Consider the following 23,270-nt stretch of genomic DNA (forward strand, 5'->3'; position numbering starts at 1 on the left):
TGGGCCTCCTCAATTCAGCGTCCCTGATACAGATGCTTAGATTCCTTAAATTGCCGACTGTGGCGTCATTTTCATTTTTAAAAACTCACTTTGACTTCAACTACCGCAATAATTCGCCAATAACGCGGAGATTGATGAGGTCAGGCAAGTACGCTTCGTTTGTTTCAAGATGCTTTGGGGAAGACGCACCTAATATAGGGAGTGAAAATTGTTATATTTTGAATTTGCTCTTATGGGGAAACCCAAAGCATAAATAAACGTTCATTTATTCATTCATTCATTCAATACAACTGGCTGGGCTGAAACCAGTATCGCTTCATCCTCGGCAATGTTAAATATACAATAAGTTAAAACTTTATAAATATAGCCAGATAATGCAGCCAGTTTTAAATAGGAAAATAATTAATTAATGAAAACCTTACACCTGCAGCCTTTATTCAGCGTTCATCCCCTTTAGCGGTACTTTTCTGCCACCCATTCGGTGGCCACCTAAAGCAGGTTTCACAGAAGAGTTAATTCTTTCCTAAAAGAAAGAAACATTCTATCTGAAATTTGTGTCTTTTCTACGCATACAAAAGCATATCCATTAGAGACCAACCATCTTTCACGATTCAAAAATATAATTTCAATAAAAAAGCGAGAGAGCCGGACCATTTTGAACAAAAATCATAGATCAGAGGAAGGAAATATATTTTTATTTCACGAAAACGTCATTCAATTTGTGGCAGAATTACCATAATATCCAAGACTATGCGAAAAATCACTCGATGAATTCTTCTCAAATATTCCGACGGATGGAGAAAACGGTCGCTTTTTGGCCTCCGGTTACAGAAAGAATACGACTCCAAGACGGAAACAACAAAGAGCCGCACCTTAGAAGTAAGAACGCACGCCATTTGCATTTAAATTGCCGACAGGGATTTTTCAACGATCCCTAGAAAAACTTGCACACAACTTCCTCCAACCAATATTTTCCCAGATTATCCTAGAGTGAGGAAAGGTCAATCTGAATGACACTAGAAGACAGAATTTCCATCGATGACATAAGACTTATAATTTTGACGCCCCCTACAGAAGATTTATGTCCCACATGAGCAAGCAATTAGATTGAACACGCACTCCCAACTATACTTAACCAATAGAGATTTTAAAATCTTGCCGAGGTAAATATAAATGTCATTTAAGTAACAAGTGCCGAGAGAGAAATCGATTCATAGCAATCGGGCGAATTATCCCGTAAGTAGTCAACAAAGGCACAATAAGTGGGGGCACCCCACTCAGAATTAAAAATGAACTAAAGTTGGCAACAAAATATCAAAATATTACATTGTGTACCACGTTTTCTAGGAAAAGTTTTCGAAATTCCTGACTAAATTACATCGGATTTCTTAAGACGTCTACGACTTTCCAAGCCTATAAAATGATAAAAATGAAAAAACTAAAAAATAAATGAGCGATGAAAGAAAATAATAGGAAGTAAGATATATATTGGGGAATAAAATTCCTTTTTATTTGAAATATATACTGGGTTTGAACGCGTGTAAGAAAATTTAAGGAAGTCGACGTCTCGGGGTCCATCTAGTCACCGATTTTCACGGCTACCACTATTTATAGTAAAGTACATTCATTACGTCAAATCAAGTACGTGAAGGTGGGGATAGAGGAATCGTTGATTGCAGAAAAAAATTATATAGACAATGCAATAATAACGATTACGATTACTACGAGTCTTCACTACGATTTGCCAATCCAAACAGATAAAACTATTGTCAATAATTGACCAAGTATAATGTTTATTGAAAAATAGAACTTGTTACATAGGTGATGTTGCTATACACCCTCGCATAACACCGAAAAGACAATATCCGGAAAAACAAACAAGGGCCAAGAATTGAAAAGAAATAAAAAGAATACGGAACAGGTTTTTATATCTTCAATTGTCATCTCTGCTACCGGTATCGTCCCAAAACATATAAAAAATTGCTTAAAAATACTCAACCTTTATCCAAATACATTCATCAAATTGCTAAAGGCTGTAATAATTTCAACCTGCCATATAACGAGAAAATTTCTCAACGCAGTAGATCAGTAAAGAGTTACCTTTGGTGAGAACCCATACTCTTCACATAAAAAACTCACATCAGAAAAAACTATAAATTTAATGAAAAGGACGATGATATTAATAATAATAATGATTTGTGAAAGAGCGATGGACAGAAACATGAGAATAAAACAACATACGTAAAATGATGAGAAAAATCACCATTTGAATTTTACAGCGTACTAGGTTTTTCAAGATACCATTGTCATTTCCACAGACATCCCATGAACTTCCAGCAAATGAATCCAGCGAATCAAATCCAGAAAGATCTGCGTGAAATTGCTTCCGAGAGTTTTCAGCGAGGCCTCATCACACTGGAAATTTTTTATAAATATATTTTCAACTCCGATTATATAATTAAAATAAAGGCAGAATCATGATTAAAGTTTAAATTTGCATTGGGCAGTGCGGTAAAACGCATTAACACTTCTAAAGAGCAATTATACCTCTAACGGAGGACTCAAGTTGAATAACAAGTAGCTGACGCCAATACGAACTGAAATAGTAATGAAACGCGTGATCAAAGAAGAGATGACCACCAAGGGCAAAAGTAATTATATCAGAAAATTTGCGGCTCACTCACTACCTCGGAGAAAGGGCGGAAGAGCTGGACACCAGTTTTTTTCCTCGTTGCGACTTGGTTTCGCTGGATGAAAGTCGCGTGCGAGATATGTTTTACGACCCGTCAGGTGCACGGGGGTCAAGACCACAAGGGCGCTGACGAATCTGGGAGCAAGGCGCACATTATCCCATGAAATCGTGCGCTTCCCGTCGCTTAAGTGAGCGTGGAAAAGAGGAAAGGAGCAATGCTTGCTGACCTTTAAGTGCGTGAGGCCTCGAAGTGTGCTGCAAGGGAGCGTAATGGGGCCCCAACCTCTTACTTAAAAAAGGCAAGTACCGCGGCCATGGAACTATGTATTAATATTAATTTTGCCATGACCACTGCGAAAACCTTGCAGACGGCAGATAAATATGCAACGGGGATATTTTCTACGGGCTATTCCACGTCAACCCAACATAAGATGAATTAAAAAAATAAAAAGGGAAAAAAACACGCTTTTCCAAAAAAGCAAAAAATGCACAAAATAGTAAAAACAAGCTTTTCATAACTCGGAGAATAAAGACTGGGTGCTGATTAGGTTAATTACGAGTGCGGAAGAGTCTGAAGGGTAAGGATTGGCACGCAATGTTAAATGTAAACATCTATCAGCACCCAAGCTTTACTATCTGAGTGATGAAAAACTATTTTTTAATCTTCTTTTTACTTTATTGATTTTCTACTTTTAAATGGTGAATCATGTAATCGACTAGACCAGAATCTTTAAAGGAATTTCTGCCAAAAATGCATAATTAACAGTATCTATTGAGAGAATTTATAACTACTTTTCAGTGTGGAAGCTAAGTTAACTAATGTGCGAGGCAGGGGGGCACGAAATTTACGTTCGACGCAGGCAGATTGACACGCTACACACTTAATATACATGGAAACCAGGACCCGGTCGATAGGCCACGACATAATACAATGTGATTACTATAAAATTACAATGGAGGGTAAAATTGAAGGTAATGTTCTCCGAGAAGCTCTAGAGATAAGTTCTTGAAGCACAAAGGGAACTTCAGGGAACTGAAGAAGTAGGAGAAGAGTTCGGTTCCCGGGGGCACCTCTTATGGAGGTGGCCATTGAATACGGATAGATATTCGAACAGTTTCCCTTTACAATGTAGAAACGATTTAAGGTTACCAGATAATTCTGCTCTACCGTGAAACCGGTCGCGTCAATATATCCTTAACCATGTGGAATTTTGAATTAAGTTCTTAAGTTTCTGATATCTATATCTATAGTCTGTATACCGTTAGGTTGTAAACGGCTGGTGTCCTAACGCTCCCGGCCACAAACCTTTTTAGGCGGCTTGCGGGGTAGTATCGATACCTCAATTGCACAAACGATCAACAATCGCCCACCGAATCAAATCCGCTCATCTATAGTCTGTATACCGTAGGGTGGCGCACGGGCCCGCCAGCTACCTGAGTCGGTCCCATAGTTTTTATGGTCGGCCCTTTCCTCCCCCGAGCGCTGGCGACCCCACTAAGATAGAATGCGGGCCCGTGCGCCACCCTACGGTATACAGACTATAGATGAGCGCATTTGATTCGGTGGGCGATTGTTGAGCGTTTGTGCAGCGGAGGTATCGATACTATCCCGCAAGCCGCCTAAAAGGTTTGTGGCAGGGAGCGTTAGGACACCAGCCGTTTACAAGTATAACGCAAATGCTCAAACAAAATCATGACAATCATTTATTAAGGCCGTTTTACACGGTACACGGAATTGCGCAATCTGACGTACGTGCGAAGGCGCAATCGAAATTGAGTCGGGTAAAGCGGTGAATTGCTAGAACACATGCGAGAATGCGTGGATGCGAGACGGCAAAATAACCACTGTTTTAATTTCGTTCATGCATTCGCGCAATTCCACGCCATTTTAGAAATTAATGCAGCTCAAACCTGCGCAATTCCGTGCCCCGTGTAAAACGGCCTTTAAAGTTTTTTATGGTTCGGGGGAAAAACGAATCCCCATATCTAACCGTTCGTTAAAATATCTCTCTTAATTTATCAATTATGTCGGACCTGAAATTATAATGGGGCTCTAAGATGATTTTCTAAGTGTCTTTCTTATCAAGGAATCCCACCAAGTGCCGCCCGAAACTTTAACTTAAAACGTGACTGGCCATCGTAGGCGCGTGCTGATGGGAAAATCGATTTATATTTAAATCGTAAATTGAGTATCAAAAGTCAAAGATTGAGGAAATAGAGATAGAGCCATGATCTTCGAGTTTCCATTCAAACTCGATCTTTCAACTACAATCTTGACCATTTCGTTTGCCCTCAGCAGCGTCACAACCTGCCTTTGATAACGTCATCCGTCCCATGTGAAAGACTTTACCTACGTCCGGTAAAATTGAAAATTCACGTCCTCGATCATTAAGAAAGCATTTCAATTAGTTCATCTTTCTTAAACGTTTCAGCGGAGACGAATGGCACCAAGGGGTGATATCAAAATGTTTAATATGGTTGCATTTATAAATGTTTATAACTAATTATTCAATCATGCATTCTGAGTAGATTTTTTGGGATTTTTTTCTACAACTCAAACGTGAATTTTAAGTGTTTTTCTAATGAATTATAACCATGATTTTGTACGACTTGGATTTTATTTTTCAAAATGAACCGTCGATTTTTTTCGATTAATCGACTTTTGTTTCAAATTTCGATTTTTGTTAAAATTCGAGCTTTCCATCTAGATTAAAAATCGACTGATCGAAAAATCTATTTTGACCGACATTTTTCCATCACTATGCGCTAGATTTCATTGAAGAAAGAAGAAAATATAAGGCTGGGAAAACAGAGGAAAGACAATTGTTACAAGAGAATAAGGAACGAAATATGTCGAAAAGCGCGGAAGGACAGAGAAACGTGGATAAAAAATATTTGTGAAGACGTGCAAAACAATCTTAAATGTAGAAAAGTAGAGGCCGCTCCCGAGAAGAGTAGGAGAGAGGAGAAGCCTCATGAAAACCTTAACAAGAAGACGGAACAACCTTATAGGCCACATCTTGAGACATGATGGCCTGATGAAGACAATCGTCGAGGGACAAGCAAGAACGGAAAAGGAAGACCTAGAACAAAATATATGGAACAAGTAAAGAAGGATGTGAAAGAGAAGATATACGTAGGTTAATTAAATTAACTGATTTTTTCTCGGAATTTTACGAGAAGTGCGTCGTCTCGCTTCGGCATATTACATTTATACCCATGATCTACCGAATAGCAAAATTTGAGCTCGATCCGCGACCTGAAGAACGTGTATTCCCCTTGTGAGTGGAGAGCTGCGTCAAACCAATCCTAGGATTGTTGACCAGTGATGATGTTGATGCGCCCGTTGTGTGAGTAGTTAATCAGCTGAGACTGTCCCTGGTGGAAGATCACGAAGGGGATTCCCCAGTCTCTGCGAGAACTGAGTAAGGACGCGTGTTTGTCGGCGTGAGATGGGTTCGTCACTGCATCCACAGACACGCAGCGAAGGCAGTTTTTTTTTTCTGCACCTTTCCTCCCTCTTCAGCGCGCTAGGTATGGCAGCACCTCCTCGAGACTCTAGGGGAAGCAAGAGGTGCAGGTAGGGGTAATAGCAATGGACCTGGGAGGGGCAGGCCACTTATAAAGCACACGCCGGATGCCCCACCGAGAACATAGTGAACAAGGACCGATACAGCGTAACTGCAGACATGTTCGGACTCAAGGTAAGTGCATAAGTCCACATTGCCATTACCTTCCCTAACACCAACCGCAGGGGTCTAATATCGTTCAATCCAGAGCAATTAAGTGCATCTCATATCCTAAAGAATAGGGAAACCTCACCACGGTATTTCCAGTTCTTTCATTTCTTCCTAACTCAGCAATCAAGCTGACAATTTTTACCAGCAGGAGGCTTTCCAAAAACGTGTGATGCTGACATTCCGAGCTTTCCCGAAAAAAGCCAACAATCACTCCGAGCAGCTAAATTTTATGCTTGATGGAAACTTTGATATAACTTAATTCAACATTTGTGGCTTAAAATTTAGCTGAATTATTATAGTACAAACTTAAAACTTAGCTGCTACTAAAAAGGAATTAAATACCACCGACCACCGTCTGGTATCAACGTAACAGTATCAAAGAGTAATCCATTTTAAAATATTTTAAGCAGATTTTACATCTGTAACACAACCACAACCAAGTAAACACAAATCCGAAAAACCAAACTCCTGAGAAATAGGACTTCCAATGAAAAACGCCCTCTATCGTTCAGAGTTGGACAAGATACGATTTGGTACACAAGGATAGTTTCGATGAATACTGCAACTTTCTAATTTCCACCGTTTCATTCTTATACCTAAAGTTCCCACGGTACAGCATAATTATCAGGTATTGGCATGACAGGGACTTGGCTGTATCTGATGCCGATAGTGTCAGCCGTCGACGAGGATAATGAAAGAAAAAAATGGCCAAAAGTAACTTGCCTTTTCGTCTAGTCAGCATATGTTAAGTAAGGCATGAACTGCTTCCTAGGACTGGCAAAATAGTTACTAGACGTAGGGGGACGAGAGAAAAGATGTCAGCCTCCGAAATTAGACAGCGCTCAAGCGACAGATAGAAAGGGGACACGAAAAAAAATCATTCCCAAAACGGTCACATGTAATCTCCGAAAACCGCTAAGTAGGAATTTTCTAAGGGTCGTAGTCCAGCAATAGCACTATCATATTCAACCGCTTAAAATTGAAAATTTCATCACAGTGTTTAATATTTATACTTGATGTATAGGATAATGCCGTCAAGGATCTCCCTTAAAAAACCATAATATTTCAAGACAATATCTTAAGTTTAAAATAATTCATACGTCTCGAAAAAAGTGAGAATATGACCAGTTGAGAGGCAGTAATGGGTCCTCTTAATACACATTAAATACTACGTGTGCGCCATGTACGTAAGAATGGATGAGGGCATGCTATTAAAAAAATGCGGGCCTCAAAAGCCAAGTTAAAGTAATTAAATTCAATACCTGCTTTCACACTAACACGGAAACATATGATCTGAAGCGGCCATAAACAGAGTATCCTTCAAGGTCTTATAGACGAGGCAAAGCTGCAAGGTAAATAAATGGGGTTAAATGAAGGAATGGGGTTATCCAGTGCATACGGTATTAATCCCTTTTCTTTACCTTGCACTCCTTAAGAGTAAGGCCAAGGGGGACAGCATATACACATATCACATAGGTGACACGGCCTTAAAGCTTTCGCTTGATATTATAATTTGACATAATGACGTCTTATGTGATTGGAATCATCCCAGAAAAGTCATAGGTAAATGTCAATTACATAACTTTAAATAACGCGGCTTCCAATTAACATCCAAATGTAGAGTAAAACCGTGGAAAAATCATCCTCCGATGATTTCTCTACAACGAAAATACTTGATAGCATCCACTAAATGTTTAACTTTACCAAAAGATAGTATGATATTCTCCAGGCATACACCCTCCAGTTATGATGAGGATCCTTATTTAGGCGTTTAAATATTTCTCCGTTCAAGAGGAACAAAACGCGTGTACTAAATGAATGAATAATATTGCGAGTTTTCCATATTTTTTAGACAATTAAATAACTATTACTATTATCTATTATGCATTAATCATTCTTATTTATTCACTGAATAGCGACCGAAAAATTTCACTTGAGTTTTCAACATATCATACTATTACCAGAAAATTCCAAATTTCGATAATTTAATTACGGAAGAAGGGTCTCTTCACAACTGCTTCGCAACTTCGACTTTATAATTTACAGTAATGATGAAACATGTCTAATAAAGAGATTAATTAGGAACAAAATTCACAAAGTCATACGACCATAGTTTGTGAACAAATGGTTTCCGTATTCCTCCCAATCTAAGCCGTTCATCATTCACCACGAAGCCACTGATACTGTGACTGTTTGAACACGTATCTGTATAAAAGATTGAATGGAATTTTGCTTTCCGCTGTGGAAAATATCAACGGAGATTTAACAATAAATCTGATGGAATTACAATCTCAATATGTAAAGGATATGCCTATCACTTGTCAACAGAGTTACGTTTAAGGAGGAGCTTAGAGTACGTACGAAAGAAGCTTATTTCGCTGGATAAAAATGAGATTTGTCGGACTTCCATCTCTCCATACGATTCTACCAGAATATAAAATATCATTAAGCATATGATCACAACAAAAAAAATCGTTATTTCCCCAGCGACACGACTTAGGACTTTTTTCGAGCGTCCAAAGGAATAAACCTCCAAGATTGCTTACTAGCAGAAATCATATCAATACGAGCGACTTATATCGATACGACGATTTTCAAATGAATAGTTCGATCAAAAATGTTTAGAGAATACTTGTGTTTATTCCGGCACGAAAAATTACCATTTGATGACAACAGTCTTATGTACACTCCTCGTGGCTAATGTGACAAGAAGAACTCAGGAGAAGATGGCGTTGGTCCCTTCCACCGGAGATTTGCAGTATACACAGCAATTAGAGAAGAGACACGAAGTGAACACACTCTATTCAAGGAAATGGACGCAGGGGTCTCAAATGTACGAAGGGCGATGCAAGGGGTGAATCTATAACCGCGATGCGAAGTTCCCAGTACATCTTGAACATGGTACCCCACACGCACCTTCGTAAGTCGAAAGGCGTTGAGAATAGTACCCGTTAAACTTTCAAGAGAATAAAAAAGAAATTAGCATAGTGAGAGATTCTATAGCCTGGATGCGACCTATTTGGATTTTATTCAGTCCTTTATTGTTCGAAGTAAAACTTATTCCTAAACCTATCTGACTGGTAAAATTACTCTCAAAAATATCGTTTCTGTCACACATGGGAATATAGTGCGGCAGTAAGATGATGTTCAGAGTCACTCTAAAAATATATCCGTTTTACATTGCTCAAGTATTGCTCCAATTCTATATCAGAGAAGCCAGATTTCTGTTGTCACTACGGTCGCATTTTAATCGGTTTTCAAAAATGTCCGCGGCGTGGTGATAAGTGCAATGCGATCCGCTTTCTCCCCCAATATTTTGTAGTATAATGCTTGCAATTACCAGGAATAGAATCGAGCTTTTATGAATTTGATAGATCATATCATCATATATCTTTTCGGTTAACACGCCTAATTATACCTTATTTGCCCTTGCAACTCGGATCACTTTGTCCGTCAGCGACTCGAGTGGCGACTTTTGAAACCCACTTAAATGTGCGAGGGTTGACAACATATTATGAGACCGACTTGAGGATCCTATTTTGTAAGATTCGTGTGTTTTCTAAGGAATATCCATTGCAATTGCTTTCTCGCTAATCTCATCCTATGACATCTCTTTCCTTAAGGGCCTTCTGGTGCTGGCGGTGCTGATAGCCGTGGTGGTGATGGTTGTGAATGCGGACTTAGAAACGGCGGAGCAGCGGTATGGAGGATATGGTCGTCGCGGCGGTTACGGAGGAGGTTACCGCGGCGGTTACGGAGGAGGTTACCGAGGTGGTTACGGCGGGGGTTACCGAGGCGGTTACGGCCGAGGCGGATATGGTGGCTACAGGGGCGGCTACGGCGGATACGGCCGTGGATAAAATGGAAGCCCCCAGGATATGAAAAGTGAGGGGCATTAATGCCCTGGTAAAAAATTGTCAAACATACTACCTACAAAAGTTAATTTTCCCCGTAAAAATGACTAAAGACGCTGTGTGATGGATGCATGCAAAAAACAACCGATGCAGTGAATCCATAGCAATTGCTAACGACAGCGTCGAATACTACCAGCCGTCGCAACCACCAGGGACTCACATAAGCGGAGGCTCACTGCCGCTGAGTAATCTACGCCTAAAACCACCTCTTGCAGTAGCAGGAGCCCTGAGAAGAACTACATAGTGCCATCCAAGAATGTGTACCCATCCTTGAAAATGTAAAATAAAATTTGTGAAACTGATGGGGCTGTATTAATTGCTGATCCATCTCTTAATGCTTAAAATTCCACCCGTTCCATCATAACTATATTATTTAGCTAATTTTAGTTAATAACAAACGTTAGAATTTTTTTTTATGATGCAAACATGTATGGCGAACGATTGCACTTCACAAATAAAAAAAACGTCTGAGTGTTTAAAACCAGAATCATTCCTTAAAACTTCTTGTGGAGTGCTACCTTTAATTCATGCTGTTTAGGCCTGCTCAGAGTAATGTGTAATTTAACTTAAGTTTTACTACAGAGAAAATTTTACTTTTTATACCAAAGATCAAAACACTTAAAATTTAAGAAATATGTGCTCCGTACATGCAAATTGAATCAAGTCATTCTACAGTAACGATGAACTTTAAGTAAAAAGCAGGACGCATAAATCATTTAATTTTAAATAAAGCTTCCCACACAAATAGCGACATATATCACGGAAATAGATAACAGTAATGCCAAGCACCCACGGCCAATTCGGAAGGAAAAAAGGGCCAAAGATGAATGCTAGACGAAAAATATACTTTTGTAAGCTTTACGCGACTGATTAAGAAAATACCAAATTTATGCGAAAGGTAATTCATGCCAGAGCCAAAGTATAAAACCTTGATCACTACAAATTACTTGCTTTCAGAATCTTGTGAATGTCTTCTCATTAAACGAAACAGTTGTAAAAATGAATAAATATTTAAAAAAGGTGAAAAATATTTGAATATCTGGAGAGATCTAGAATGGAAAAAAAATTATAACTCGCCGAGCCCGAGCACTGGTCTTCATTCAGGAATTCTTTCGTCAATAATAAAAAAATAAGAATAAGTCGGCACAACCCAAACCATAGTCTTTAATATCACAATAACCGTATGGAAATGGTTTAGAAAAATATGACACTGGAAATAGTGCATTTTTTCTTTCCATTTTGTACATGATGAATCAAAAAGTAGATTATTGGCTGCTGTTTGTTTTTGAAATAAGGCCGTAAGCATAAGAATGTTAATCGAAGATAACTTCCAACGGATTTTCAGATGGGAACTTCAAAATATATGAAAACGTAACCAACATAAATCGCTCACACCCAAAAACACGCATTAAACTTAGCTGAAGATTATGAAATATTGCGACCGCTATATTGTTTGGTTGACTTTTTAATGTATTACCATCCTTGAGAAGGAAAAGATGCAACAATCCTCTGACCCACAACAACGCTCACATCATCCAGGGAGAGGCTAATAGCGTCCCAGAGATAGCGTCCGTTTCAATTTGCCGTGGGAATTCACGTTTTGACTCACTTTGAAACCACCTTCCCGAACGCACTGCGCAACATAAGGAACACATGATGACACATTGTATATAAAGTGACCAATGAATAATTGCCCTAGCGCGTGCAGATAATCGCTGAGGGTTGAGGATCAAGATGAAGAGGGCACCGAGTTACGTCACATTGAAATAATAAAATAAAATTCTCTAAACACTGTATCATAAAATGCGTTGCGACACCACACGTTTGAACGTTTACGTAAAAGGAGTTGTTTGCACTCAAAAGGAGCATACATGGATTTTTGGAATACAGCCAGTTCTACAGAACGATGTCATGGTTGTGCATAGGTCAAGCCCATGTGAATATAATAGGGTGGTCTCCATTAATTTTTTATTGCCTGAATCGAAAGATTATTACTCCTAGAGTACACATTTTATGCTTTTACATTTTTAAATGACGATATCTATTTTTCGCGATTAAGTGAAAAGTGAAAATTTTCAAGCGCGCGAAAACGCGACGGCTAAGTATGAATGCTGGGAAAAGCCCGTATGACGTCTGGCCACTGCTGTGTGAGGCCACCTGGGTCCACCTATGAACGCCGCTACGATCCACGCTGCTTGCAGCCGAGCATGGCGATAGCGTAGAGTACCCTGCTAACAGGTAGAACTTGGCTTAAATAAGGATTATTAATACCCTATGAAACAAAGGAAACTTTCCGACCATAGGCAATTTTAATAGGTGATTATTAAGAGATGTTTCCCTGAGCGCTGTGCCTCATGCATGCATTGGTAATCCTAGACGATGTAGAACTCCTGACTACTCGTATAGCATCTAAGCCTGGATAGGCCCAGCAATCAAAAGTAACACCTAATTGGAACATAGGGAAAAAAAGAACTTCCCTTGATGTTGCATAATAATACCGAATTTGCTGAGGCAGCTTAGAAGTATCAAACTTACGTGATAAAAGTATGCTTTTAATGGGAATAAATTTAAGCTTGCTGCTTCAATTGCTCAGTCATTTCATCCGATGTAAATAATACGATCCTAAAAAAAAACACAACAAGTGATACAAGTTTGGAAATCGTGATGAAAAAAATACAAAATATTGACGAAAAAAGGCGTACGGCCTCGTGATATAAAAAAAGATTAATAGTGCTAGGGAAGTTCGTCCACTTCACTGAGAATCAGATGATCATTGAGATTTATTTTATCTGCCCTTAGCAGCGCACGAAAAGGAGTATTTGTAGCAGAGCTCTGAAAATGTTAGGATTCATCAAGCGTATTGAGGGAAGATTTTCGGATGAGAAAAAAAAGAAAGGTGTTATTTCGCACTCGACCGACCACACCTTGAATATGCAGCGAGAGTATGGGATCCGGAGTAGAAGGACTTAATCCGCGAACTGAACAAAATACAAAGGAAGGCTGCGCGGTTCGTCAAAAACCGCTACGGGCGTTCAGACAGCGTTACCCAGATGTTGAGCGAATTAGGCTCGGGGCCGCTGGAGACTCGGAGGCTGCGCGCTAGGCTTACATTGATTGAACATTTAAGGATGGATATCTTTCAGAGCGACACGGAGAACATAATATTAGAGCCGCACTATATATCCAGGTACGACAGAAGCGATAAATAAAGAGATGTTTTGCTGAACGGATAGATATGGGAATTCGATTTTCCCCCGAAACATAAAGGACTTTAATAAATGATAGTCGTAATTTTGTATGAGCATTTGCTTTATACATGTAACCGGCAGGTGTCTTAACACCCCCTGCCACACGCATTTTTAGGCGTCTAGCGGGAAGTATGTAGACGAAGAAAAATAATCGGGAAGCACTACTATATTGTTCTAAGTTAAATGTTCACTTTCAAAGCAGAATATCAGCTGATCATGAGATAATAATGCCAGGCAAATATATCCAATACTCTAGGATAATTATGAGATATCATAGTCCTCCATGATAATGCCGAGAGATATATTCAATAATGCTATTGCTATTTTTTTACTCATTTTCATAAGCAGTGAAATAACCGTCATACTAAAATTACACGAAACAGATGTGAAGGGAATGAGCTAAGAAGGACACCCTGCATGGTAGTCCACCCGCTAAACGGTAGAGCCTTGCGTGTCAACCGCATCCCCAAGTCACGAACAGTTGAGAAACTCACTCCGAAAAAGTACGTTTCACACAACGAGATAATATAGCTTGTCAAATGGTTTACCAATTCATACACTCATAGTATAGGCTAAAATTAAATCACGCTGCAGCTAGCTCAATAAAAAGCTATCTTAGCAGGAACGAGAATGACCCATAGAGCTCAACGTATATGTGTTTCAGGAATATAATATGAATATTAATAACAAGAAAACAAAGATACTAGTACGCGTAAGAGAGAAAAAAGTGACTAACTTTCGTCACAAATGTTAAATATTGGAGCAAGTGGACATGCAACAACACCTGGGGCACTATTACTTCGGATGACGAAAAACGGCCAAAAAACAGCCTGCCCACAATAAGGTGGTTTCCTATTATTTTTTTATTGCCTAAATCGAAAGATTATTACTCCTGGAGTACGTATTTCACGCATTTAGATTTTTAAATGACGATATCTATATTTCGCGATTAAATGAAAAGTGAACATTTTCAAGCGCGCGAAAACGCGACGGCTAAGTATGAATGCCGGGAAAACTCCGTGTGACGTCGTTCTGGTTCCCGGTGCTGTAAGTGAGCTAACCTTTGGGCGAGGCTTTGAGCGCTGATACGACGCAGGATGCTGGCAGGTAGCAGAGTACCCTGCTAGCTGGTAGCGCTTGGCTTAAATAAGGATTATTAATACCTTATCAAACGAAGAAAACTTTCCGACCTAAGCCAGTTTTAATAAGTAATTATTAAGACATGTTTCCCTGAGCTCTGTGACTCATGCATGCATTGGTTATCTCAGACGACGTAAAACTCCTATCTACTCGTATAGAAACTAGGTCCCTGTGACGTCACGTGGAGTGACATCGCATCTGCGCCAATCTGGCCTTTTTCAAAAGAGGAAAAAAATTGACCATTGCCATTCGTCTGAACCGGTATTTCTAAAACCAAATAATTTGTATATTATGAATACACTAATGGTGAATAACGAATCGCAATCAATGCCTTTCGTTTTCTTTGATGAAGGAAACTACCCTATACGGAAGACAAACAACGGCAAGCCACAATTAAATCCTGTCTCTCCACCGCAGCAAAACTCTATTTAAGGAGAGGAAAATTTGGGTAATAACCATGATTTCGGAACGAACCACCTTCGGCAGATGGGAACTCTCAGCACAGCTATCACTACCAAACAATTAGGGGCTCAGTCCAGCGGAAAAGTCAAGCGAAGGCGAAAGAACGGCCCTGATTTGCGAGAAAGCCACGAATAAAATAATGAGGGACAAAAGAGGGCTTCCAAGCGTAGGGATGGGCAGTGTATTCAGCTCTCACAGGTTTGGTCCTTAGCAGACGTTCTTCAAGGGCAACGTGGAAGCCACTTCACAAGGGCGAACGGAGAGTTGCAGGTTTCGAAAGGAGGCAGCGAAACTCGTCGTTTCCCCGTGTAAGAATACACACAGTTCATACGTGCTTCGTCTACTGAACCCCATTCATACGTCTGTATATTTCACCCTCAAAGTAAACATGCACAAAAGCGGATGATGTCTTTTAGGGAAATCAGCCGTGTCATGACGGAAATTACACAGGCCAACAAAAAATTTTGTTTGAAAACTTTTTTATTTTGATAGCTGATCTTTATAGATTTTTATGTGCCGAATCCAAAACTGGCCTTAGTTTTTTTGTATCACCCATAGTTTACAAGCAATATGTATTTTAATATTTAGTCTAATACCCCTATACGGTATATAGGGAAATCAATGAAACACTGTGTTATTGCATACAATTGTTTGTATTTACTGTTCACTACATCGTGATAAAATTGTTTGCATTTACTACAGCGTGATAATACAGGGTTCACTTGTCGACTGGAATTGGTCAACATTTTCTTTCCCTTTTTTCCTTGAAGCTTCTTGTGTAGCTTTTTCTGCGATGAATCGCTTGCTGAACTTCTCGGTGAAGTACCAACAGTAAACCCCCATTATCTTCGTTCATTAGACCTACTTTTTCAATTTTTTTATAACTATAAAAAAGCTGTTAAATTCTAAAAATATTGCTTGATTTCATAAATTTAACTGTAAAATGTGGATAAATGGTGGGTGATACAACTTTAAAACCATCATATTTGGATTCATCAACTTAAAAAACATAAGAATAAGGTATTTTCAGTAAAAAAGTTTTTTCATTGTTGGCCTGTGATTATTGCCTGCCTGATGGTAGGATGGATGGCTGGCCGTGAGATTCAGATCACTTGGTCCGTCAGCGACGCGAGTGGAGTCTTATGTAAACCCATTTAAATGAGCGGTGGGTGACAACACTTTCAGAGCCCGACGTGAGGATTCTCTTCTGTAATATTCGTGGCTAAGGTCATTTGCGCCATATGGGAAGGATGGAGAAAAACCCGGCGTCGCCATTAGTTTACTCATAAAGAAATACTCCAAGGGGACCACTGCCTAACTCCGACGGACGGAGTGTTGCACTCGATGAGCCCTCCACCAACCACTCACGTAAAGACGGCAACTTTTGAAAAATCTCCGAAACCTTCGGGATTTGAACCCGGACCATCTGCATGGGAAGTCAGCTCTCTAGCCACCATAACAACCCGATTCCCAAATGGCCATTTGGACCAGGCTGATTTCTCGAGAAGATTTCATCGGCAACATTCGCCGGGAAAGCACCAAATCCTGGGCGATCCAAAATCCAAAAGCAATTATCTACATCTGCGCATGGGACCATGGTTAAAAAGGAAAACATCCGAGTTGGCGTTTAGAGTCTAACGGAGATGATTTTCCGACTACGGCGATAGCGATTGTTTTTATGTGGTGTATTAAGATGGGAAGTGTTATTTACATTGAAATAAACACTCACGAAGACGAAGTATTAGTATTCTAATGAAATCTTTTTGAAGTATTTACTTTGCTAACTTTTGCTACAAGTCATAATTCTACCAATAAAATACTAAAATGCAAATTCCTACTAAACTTCAATGACAAAAGCCGGAAAATGTAAGAAAAGGCTGGAGAATTGCGTATATAATTCCTTTTATAATATTCAACGCATCAAATTATCACCATAGTGAGCTCACATGACTGCATGATAACTTTGTCCAAAACCAAAGTACATCGTAATAAAGTTCTTTCATTTTCATGTGAAAGTAGCGTCATGAATTTTCATGTTCTTACCCCCATTAGTATTTTAGAAAATTGCTGGAAATGTAAAAAGTAAATATCAAAGTTTTCCGTCTACCCGACAATAATACGTAAACGATATATTTTGGTGTGTCGACATTGTTTAAAATTTATTTCGGAATATGATTTTTCTGAACGCACCCTGGATATGGCCGAATTCACATTCATGAACACTAAAACAAGAACAAGGCCAAAATGGCAATTTCCTTGGGTGCGCGGATCGGTAAATGATCACTTTCATATTTCCGTCAATTTCTAATACACTAATAACACGAGACTCCATATAGCTATTGTATATGCTTTTAGCTTAAACATACGGGAGGGAAATTTTGATATCTTCATCCGTTTTGTTATTACAAAGCCATAAACGCGTTATGGCGAGTGGTGAACAGAAAAATACGATCAAATTCCGTAGCCGAGTTCATACCGATATAGTAATAAAACAGAAATAGCGTACCATCAGTCATCGCAGAAATAAAAGACCTTTGATACGATTTACCTCGTTTTAAAATTAAATCAGCGGTTTTTGAGATAATTCATGGTGTCCAGACAAACAAATCAGAAAAATTCATGCATAATTCCAGGTTTTCCAGGGAAAATTTACAAAATTCCAGGTTAATATTACTGCAGTGGATAATACTTTTAAAACACAAAAAATTACTTTAAAACTTTTAAATAAAATTATATTTGCGCATTATTTTACTTTCCTAATTTTCTAGAATAAGTGATAGAAATTTTAAACGTCGCCTGGCATTCTACTCTTCGTGTTTACGAATCTTACTAGAGTCAAGAGAGCTGGACATTTCGATTCTGTTGCCTTGTCTGACATACAACTTATCGTTGCGGCTGTCAAAATTCTACTAAGCTACTGCGCTTAAAATAATGAAAAACATATTTTAGACCCGAACATGGGTTTTGAACTGGCAAGATTTTACGTGAAATGAATATGAAATAAAAGACTTTGAAATTCAAGGTTGGAGCAAAAATTCATGAATAATTCCCTCATAATTCTACGACTTAAAAATTGGCGCATACTTCCCGATTACACCAGTATCTCCTTTCACTGGACACCCCAAAAGAGAATCTTGTAACGAATTTACGAAAAAGGATCCGCTTCTAGGTGCTCCTAGCTCCTTTACATTGCAAAACACAATTACTCATAAATTTAGTTGAATTTAAACCAATAATCTCATTAACTTTTTATTTATCCTGTGTTATCGATTAATTATTTAAATAGCCCTTTTACAGCGCCAAACTGATATAGCATCAATAATTGTGTGGTCCCTTTAATGACGTTATAACCAAGTTATGCTGTAGTTATAAAACAAGAAAATAGTTTGCATGCCATCAGTCAACGCAGAAATAAAAGAACCTCAATACGATTTAATTCGGTTTAAAATCAAATCAGCGGTTTATGAAGTATCGGTCTTCAAGCTTGGGTGAGAAAATTTTTCCAATGTTTACTTATAGCAGGAGACGCCTGATGCGTTAACTCTCGAAAATAACAGGAAAACCCAACTGACAGCCCGACGCCTTTCCTGGTGATAGGAATTCCCCAAAGACGGCGTCGACTACGCACGAATGTGGTCGGCAGATGAGCGAGAATGGGCGTGGATTTGCCGATACGCAGCGACGTTTCTTTTTTTTTTGTCGTGGTTCCTCTTTCTGGTCCCTTCGAAGGCCGCTCGCTTTTCGCGTCCAAGGAAGTGGTTTCGGAGTACAAAAGGGGGGAGGAGGTATTCGTGGAAAGGGACAGAGGGGTAGGGAAAAATCTTCCAGAGTGGTCCGGGTATAAAGGCTACCCCCGACGCAACGACGAGGTATTCAGTCAACAGGACAAACCCAACTCGCAGACATGTTCGGACTTAAGGTAAGTGCAAGTCCACATTGTGACATTACGCAGCATAACAATTTCCCGGGCCAGTGCGACAGGCACGATTTGTGGAAGAATACGAGCACGAAGGTAGACTACGATATCATCAGCTGTAATCTTTGTTTGGATAACATTTCACGTCAAAGATAGAAAGCATTGGTATATTTGTACCAAAAATATAATCGACTATGTTTTCAGACCAAGTGCATTATCAATGTTGATCAAGGTTTGATACTGGAACCAGGTACTTAAATAATGGCCGGTAGAATAGTTAATTTTTTTGCGAGGAAGGTTTAAAAATTTTTTAAATTTTGACGCGGAAGATAAAATTTTCCACAAAATTAATGAAATAACTGGCCTACAATGCTTATCTTCTTGATTTATTAAAACAATGGCAACGGAGCACGGTTAACTGCAGCCTAAAGCAAACTAATTCTTCACGAATTTCCTACACTGTCTTGTATAATTTTTGGGGAAACTCGAACTGCCCTAATTTAGACCCCTAAAAACTAATGATGAGAGACATAGGACGTTGTTTCTTGAGAGAGTGATTTCAACGCCTGAAATGCCGCAGAAGAAAGTGTAACAGGAGCTTGTATGTATGACTCGTGCAGCAGCCTTACCTGTTTATTTTTATAGGTATACATCGCCATGGTATTTAAAACGCATCGCTTATTTATTTACGAAATTTAATACTTAAATCATGCATGGAGAGCCCCAATTATTTTATTAAAAAGTGAGTGGAGCGTACTTGGAATAGCATATTTTGAAATTCACGTGAAAATAATCGTCATTACTTATAACTGGCACATGAGAGCTGAAACCGGGTGAGCTAACAGGTCAAGTTATGGAAAATTACAACGATTTTAATTCCCATTTAACGGAAACTAATACGATAACGCCCGATTATTTTTAAGAAGAAGGATACACCCCGCTGGAAAAAGTATCAATTGGCACCGTGTAACACGTTTGGAACTTATCTCATCATCTTAAAAATGTTTAGGCGATATGAAGTACACCCCTGGGAAGATTTTTCTCATGGTTCCCACTCAAACTAAAATATAAAATTCACGGTTTTTCCAGGTTTTCACGGTCTAGATGTTGTCAAATTCACGGTTTTTAGATAAACCATTTTAGGCAAAAATATTGATCGCATAACGATCGGCCGCACGTTAACTAAAAATTTAACAAACGCGACAGACGCCTTGAATGCAAACGCAACAATGAACGTGGTATCTCTCCTGACGTCACATATCGTTAGAAAAATTCAGCTCTCGCTAAAGGTTGTCAGCGGGAAAACGGAGGGACCCGGGTGCCAGGAAAATGAAGAAGCGTCTGAATTTTCGCCAGGGTTAATGAATACTTTGGTTACCAGTCTTTGTTACAGGCTTAAGGTCAATGTGTCATCATGGCACACTAATCAATAATTGCGCTTCGAATATACGTGTGCAGATAAATCCGTGGACAGTGTCTGGGCGTGACTGACGTTGAAATATGATGGACATTTCGATTTTTCTTTTGATCTGTCAATCGTAGTTCTAAAATCAAGTTTGAGAGATTATTTTAAAGGTTTAATGACGAAATTCACGGCTTTTTCCAGGTTTTTTTTCACGGTAGACGAAATTCACGGCTTTAAGGTTTTCACGGTCTAGTAGGAACCCTGTTTCTGTACCTCAAATGTGAAAATATTATGTCGGCATTTTCTCAGAGTTAAAATTTTTACGTATGAGATACAGGCCAAGGTCTAATCTATTTACTGTGAAAATTTCACGACGACAAAGTAAGTTATAAAATGAGCATTGGGATGCGAAAAAGGAAATATTCGACCGGTCGACGGTGATCGGGCTTTAATGACGAAACTGGGCTGGTGTGGCGGCTTTTTTCTGCGGTGATTCAGGCGTTGGAATCGCTTGCTTAAGAAAAATCATCATCAGTTTTGTGGAACCAACTGTTTTTCGGGATCGAAATTAGGGAAGCTCAGGCTACCCCATAAATTATGCGATATAATGCCGAGAAATTCTAGCAAACTTTATGTAGCTAAAGGCTGCAAATTCTGTGGGGTGGAATAGGCTCTCCTCTATCCAATCCCCTTGCCGAATTGTGGGGAATATTATTTCTCCCCGAATTCTAATGGCTTCTATTCTTTCCCAAAGGGCCTTTTGGTGCTGTTGGTGATTGTGGCCGTGGTGGTGATGGTAGTGAACGCAGACTTGGAGACAGCTGAACAAAGATACGGAGGCTACGGCAGGGGCGGTCACCGCGGCGGTGGCTACGGCGGAGGTTACGGCGGTGGCAGGGGCGGATACCGTGGAGGATATGGAGGCGGATACGGTGGTCGCAGGGGCCGCTTTTAGACGCCGCGGAGTGTATGAACATGAGGGGTGTAACCCTAGGCAACAATACCACAATCCACTAACGTATTTTTGCTGCAATGCGCGATGTATCATCGCCGCTTGGTAATGAGTTTAGTGCTTGGGAACCCAAAACGTGAAGGACAACAGTCAATAAACATCCACTTCAGGGAATCCACACTATTGGCAAACAATAGCGTCGCGGAATCACCGATGGCCGCAAGAAGGCTCACAGCCAACGTCTACTCCACGTGAAATAAGTGAAATCACTCCCAGCTGTAGGAGAGGTGATGAACTCATGAGTGTCATCAAAAAATGTGTATCTATCTCAGTCGGTGAAATAAAACTTGTGAAAAACCTATGAATGTGTATATAATATGCTGATCCCATATTAGGGGATAAATCACTCCTTTTGTACCCATGATTTTCGTGACGCATTACTCGTTTAAGAGGTCTGCAATGTCCAACGGTCTTTTATTGCGACGAATTACTTATAACTAACCTAAGCAATAAAAAAAATTCAGGGCATTTAGAATATACATTTGTCAACATTTACTCTAACTTAAAAATTTACCTTAGCATGCTCAGTGAAATTTTTATACTCGATATTCCCGTAAATGTTGACAACGGAAAATATTAACTCTATCCACCCTACTTTTAATATAACAGCGAGTTAAAATTATTAGAAGCTTTACACGGACGATACGATACGACAAAAGATGAAATATGATTCGTTCGAGCAGAAGTAATGCGTCACCTTCACGCTAACAAATGCACGAAAAAAATAGACATGGAGATAGCCGTTTTAACATGTAGATAATTACATAGATATTTTCATAGCTCTGTACAGAAGTTTTGTTACCACTCCACTCTCTACGGCTCATCTAAATGAGGACCATCGGACGAATTTTGGGTAGCATTGCCAATGAATAAGTTCGAGGAACATGGAAAACCACACAAATATACAAACGGGAATAAAAAAATGAAAAAGGAAATTTACCAGCTAATTACTAAGCTGCAATTCCAATTAATGACATCAAAGTAAAAAGATAGTCGGAGACGAGAAGCATCAAATAGAGTTTACAAAGGAAAGCAAAAATTGAAGTAGTAATTAAAATCCTCACAACAAAGTTGGATTCCTAAAAGAAGGTGATTAAGTACATAAACATTTGAGCAATCACAGGTCTTATGCATGTACATACAGAGAAGAGATGTATTATTACAGACGGATATTTTCCGCGAAACTTGTCAAGAAAATTCTGTATCACGTTAGTTTCGTTCAAAAACAGATACATTGAAAAAGTTATAAAATATTAGCAAATAAGTTGATGCTTGATTGAAGTACAAAACAGGAATGCAAATCTTCTATCATCGGAAGAAGTTTATGCTAAACAATTAATTGAAAAAATACACTATCAAGTTAATAAATTCATCTTGTAACCTCTGGCTACGATTTTAAATCTGATTTAAGTAGAAAATCGCAAAAAAATTAAAAGCGTCTACAAACTTACAGAAAATACAAATAAGTAAGTTGAAGTGCAGTTTGCGGTGTTCTAAAACGATATTGAGTTCCGTTACAAGCCAGCGTTTTTGCAAACGTAGAAAATGAGCAGTAGTTATAATTATTAGTTTTCGCATCAGGTAGATAAAGAGGCGGTTACTCCGAAAATTACGCTACCCGCAAAACTCTCGCGTATTGCGTACAGCCGATTTCCACGCACCTCGTCAAACGTCAAATGTTCTTTTCATTGTTGCGTTGTTTTCATTTCGGAAATAATACATTAGGATTAATACAGTGAAT

The 23,270-nt window shown here is 39.1% G+C and overlaps 1 protein-coding gene and 1 long non-coding RNA gene across 2 annotated transcripts in view; one reads left to right on the forward strand and one right to left on the reverse strand.

Annotated features, from left to right (window-relative positions):
* Positions 1-23,270, reverse strand: part of LOC124168250 (26S proteasome regulatory subunit 4) — a 62,371-nt gene that overhangs the window by 25,507 nt on the left and 13,594 nt on the right. The gene's annotated exons all lie outside the window — the stretch shown is intronic.
* LOC124168252 lies at positions 18,743-21,830 on the forward strand. Its single transcript, XR_006866885.1, has 2 exons — positions 18,743-19,115; positions 21,272-21,830. It is a non-coding gene; the product is annotated as an uncharacterized LOC124168252 (long non-coding RNA).

This window comes from Ischnura elegans, chromosome 11, assembly GCF_921293095.1.
Source record: "Ischnura elegans chromosome 11, ioIscEleg1.1, whole genome shotgun sequence".
In the NCBI taxonomy this organism is placed as follows: Eukaryota; Metazoa; Arthropoda; class Insecta; order Odonata; family Coenagrionidae; genus Ischnura; species Ischnura elegans.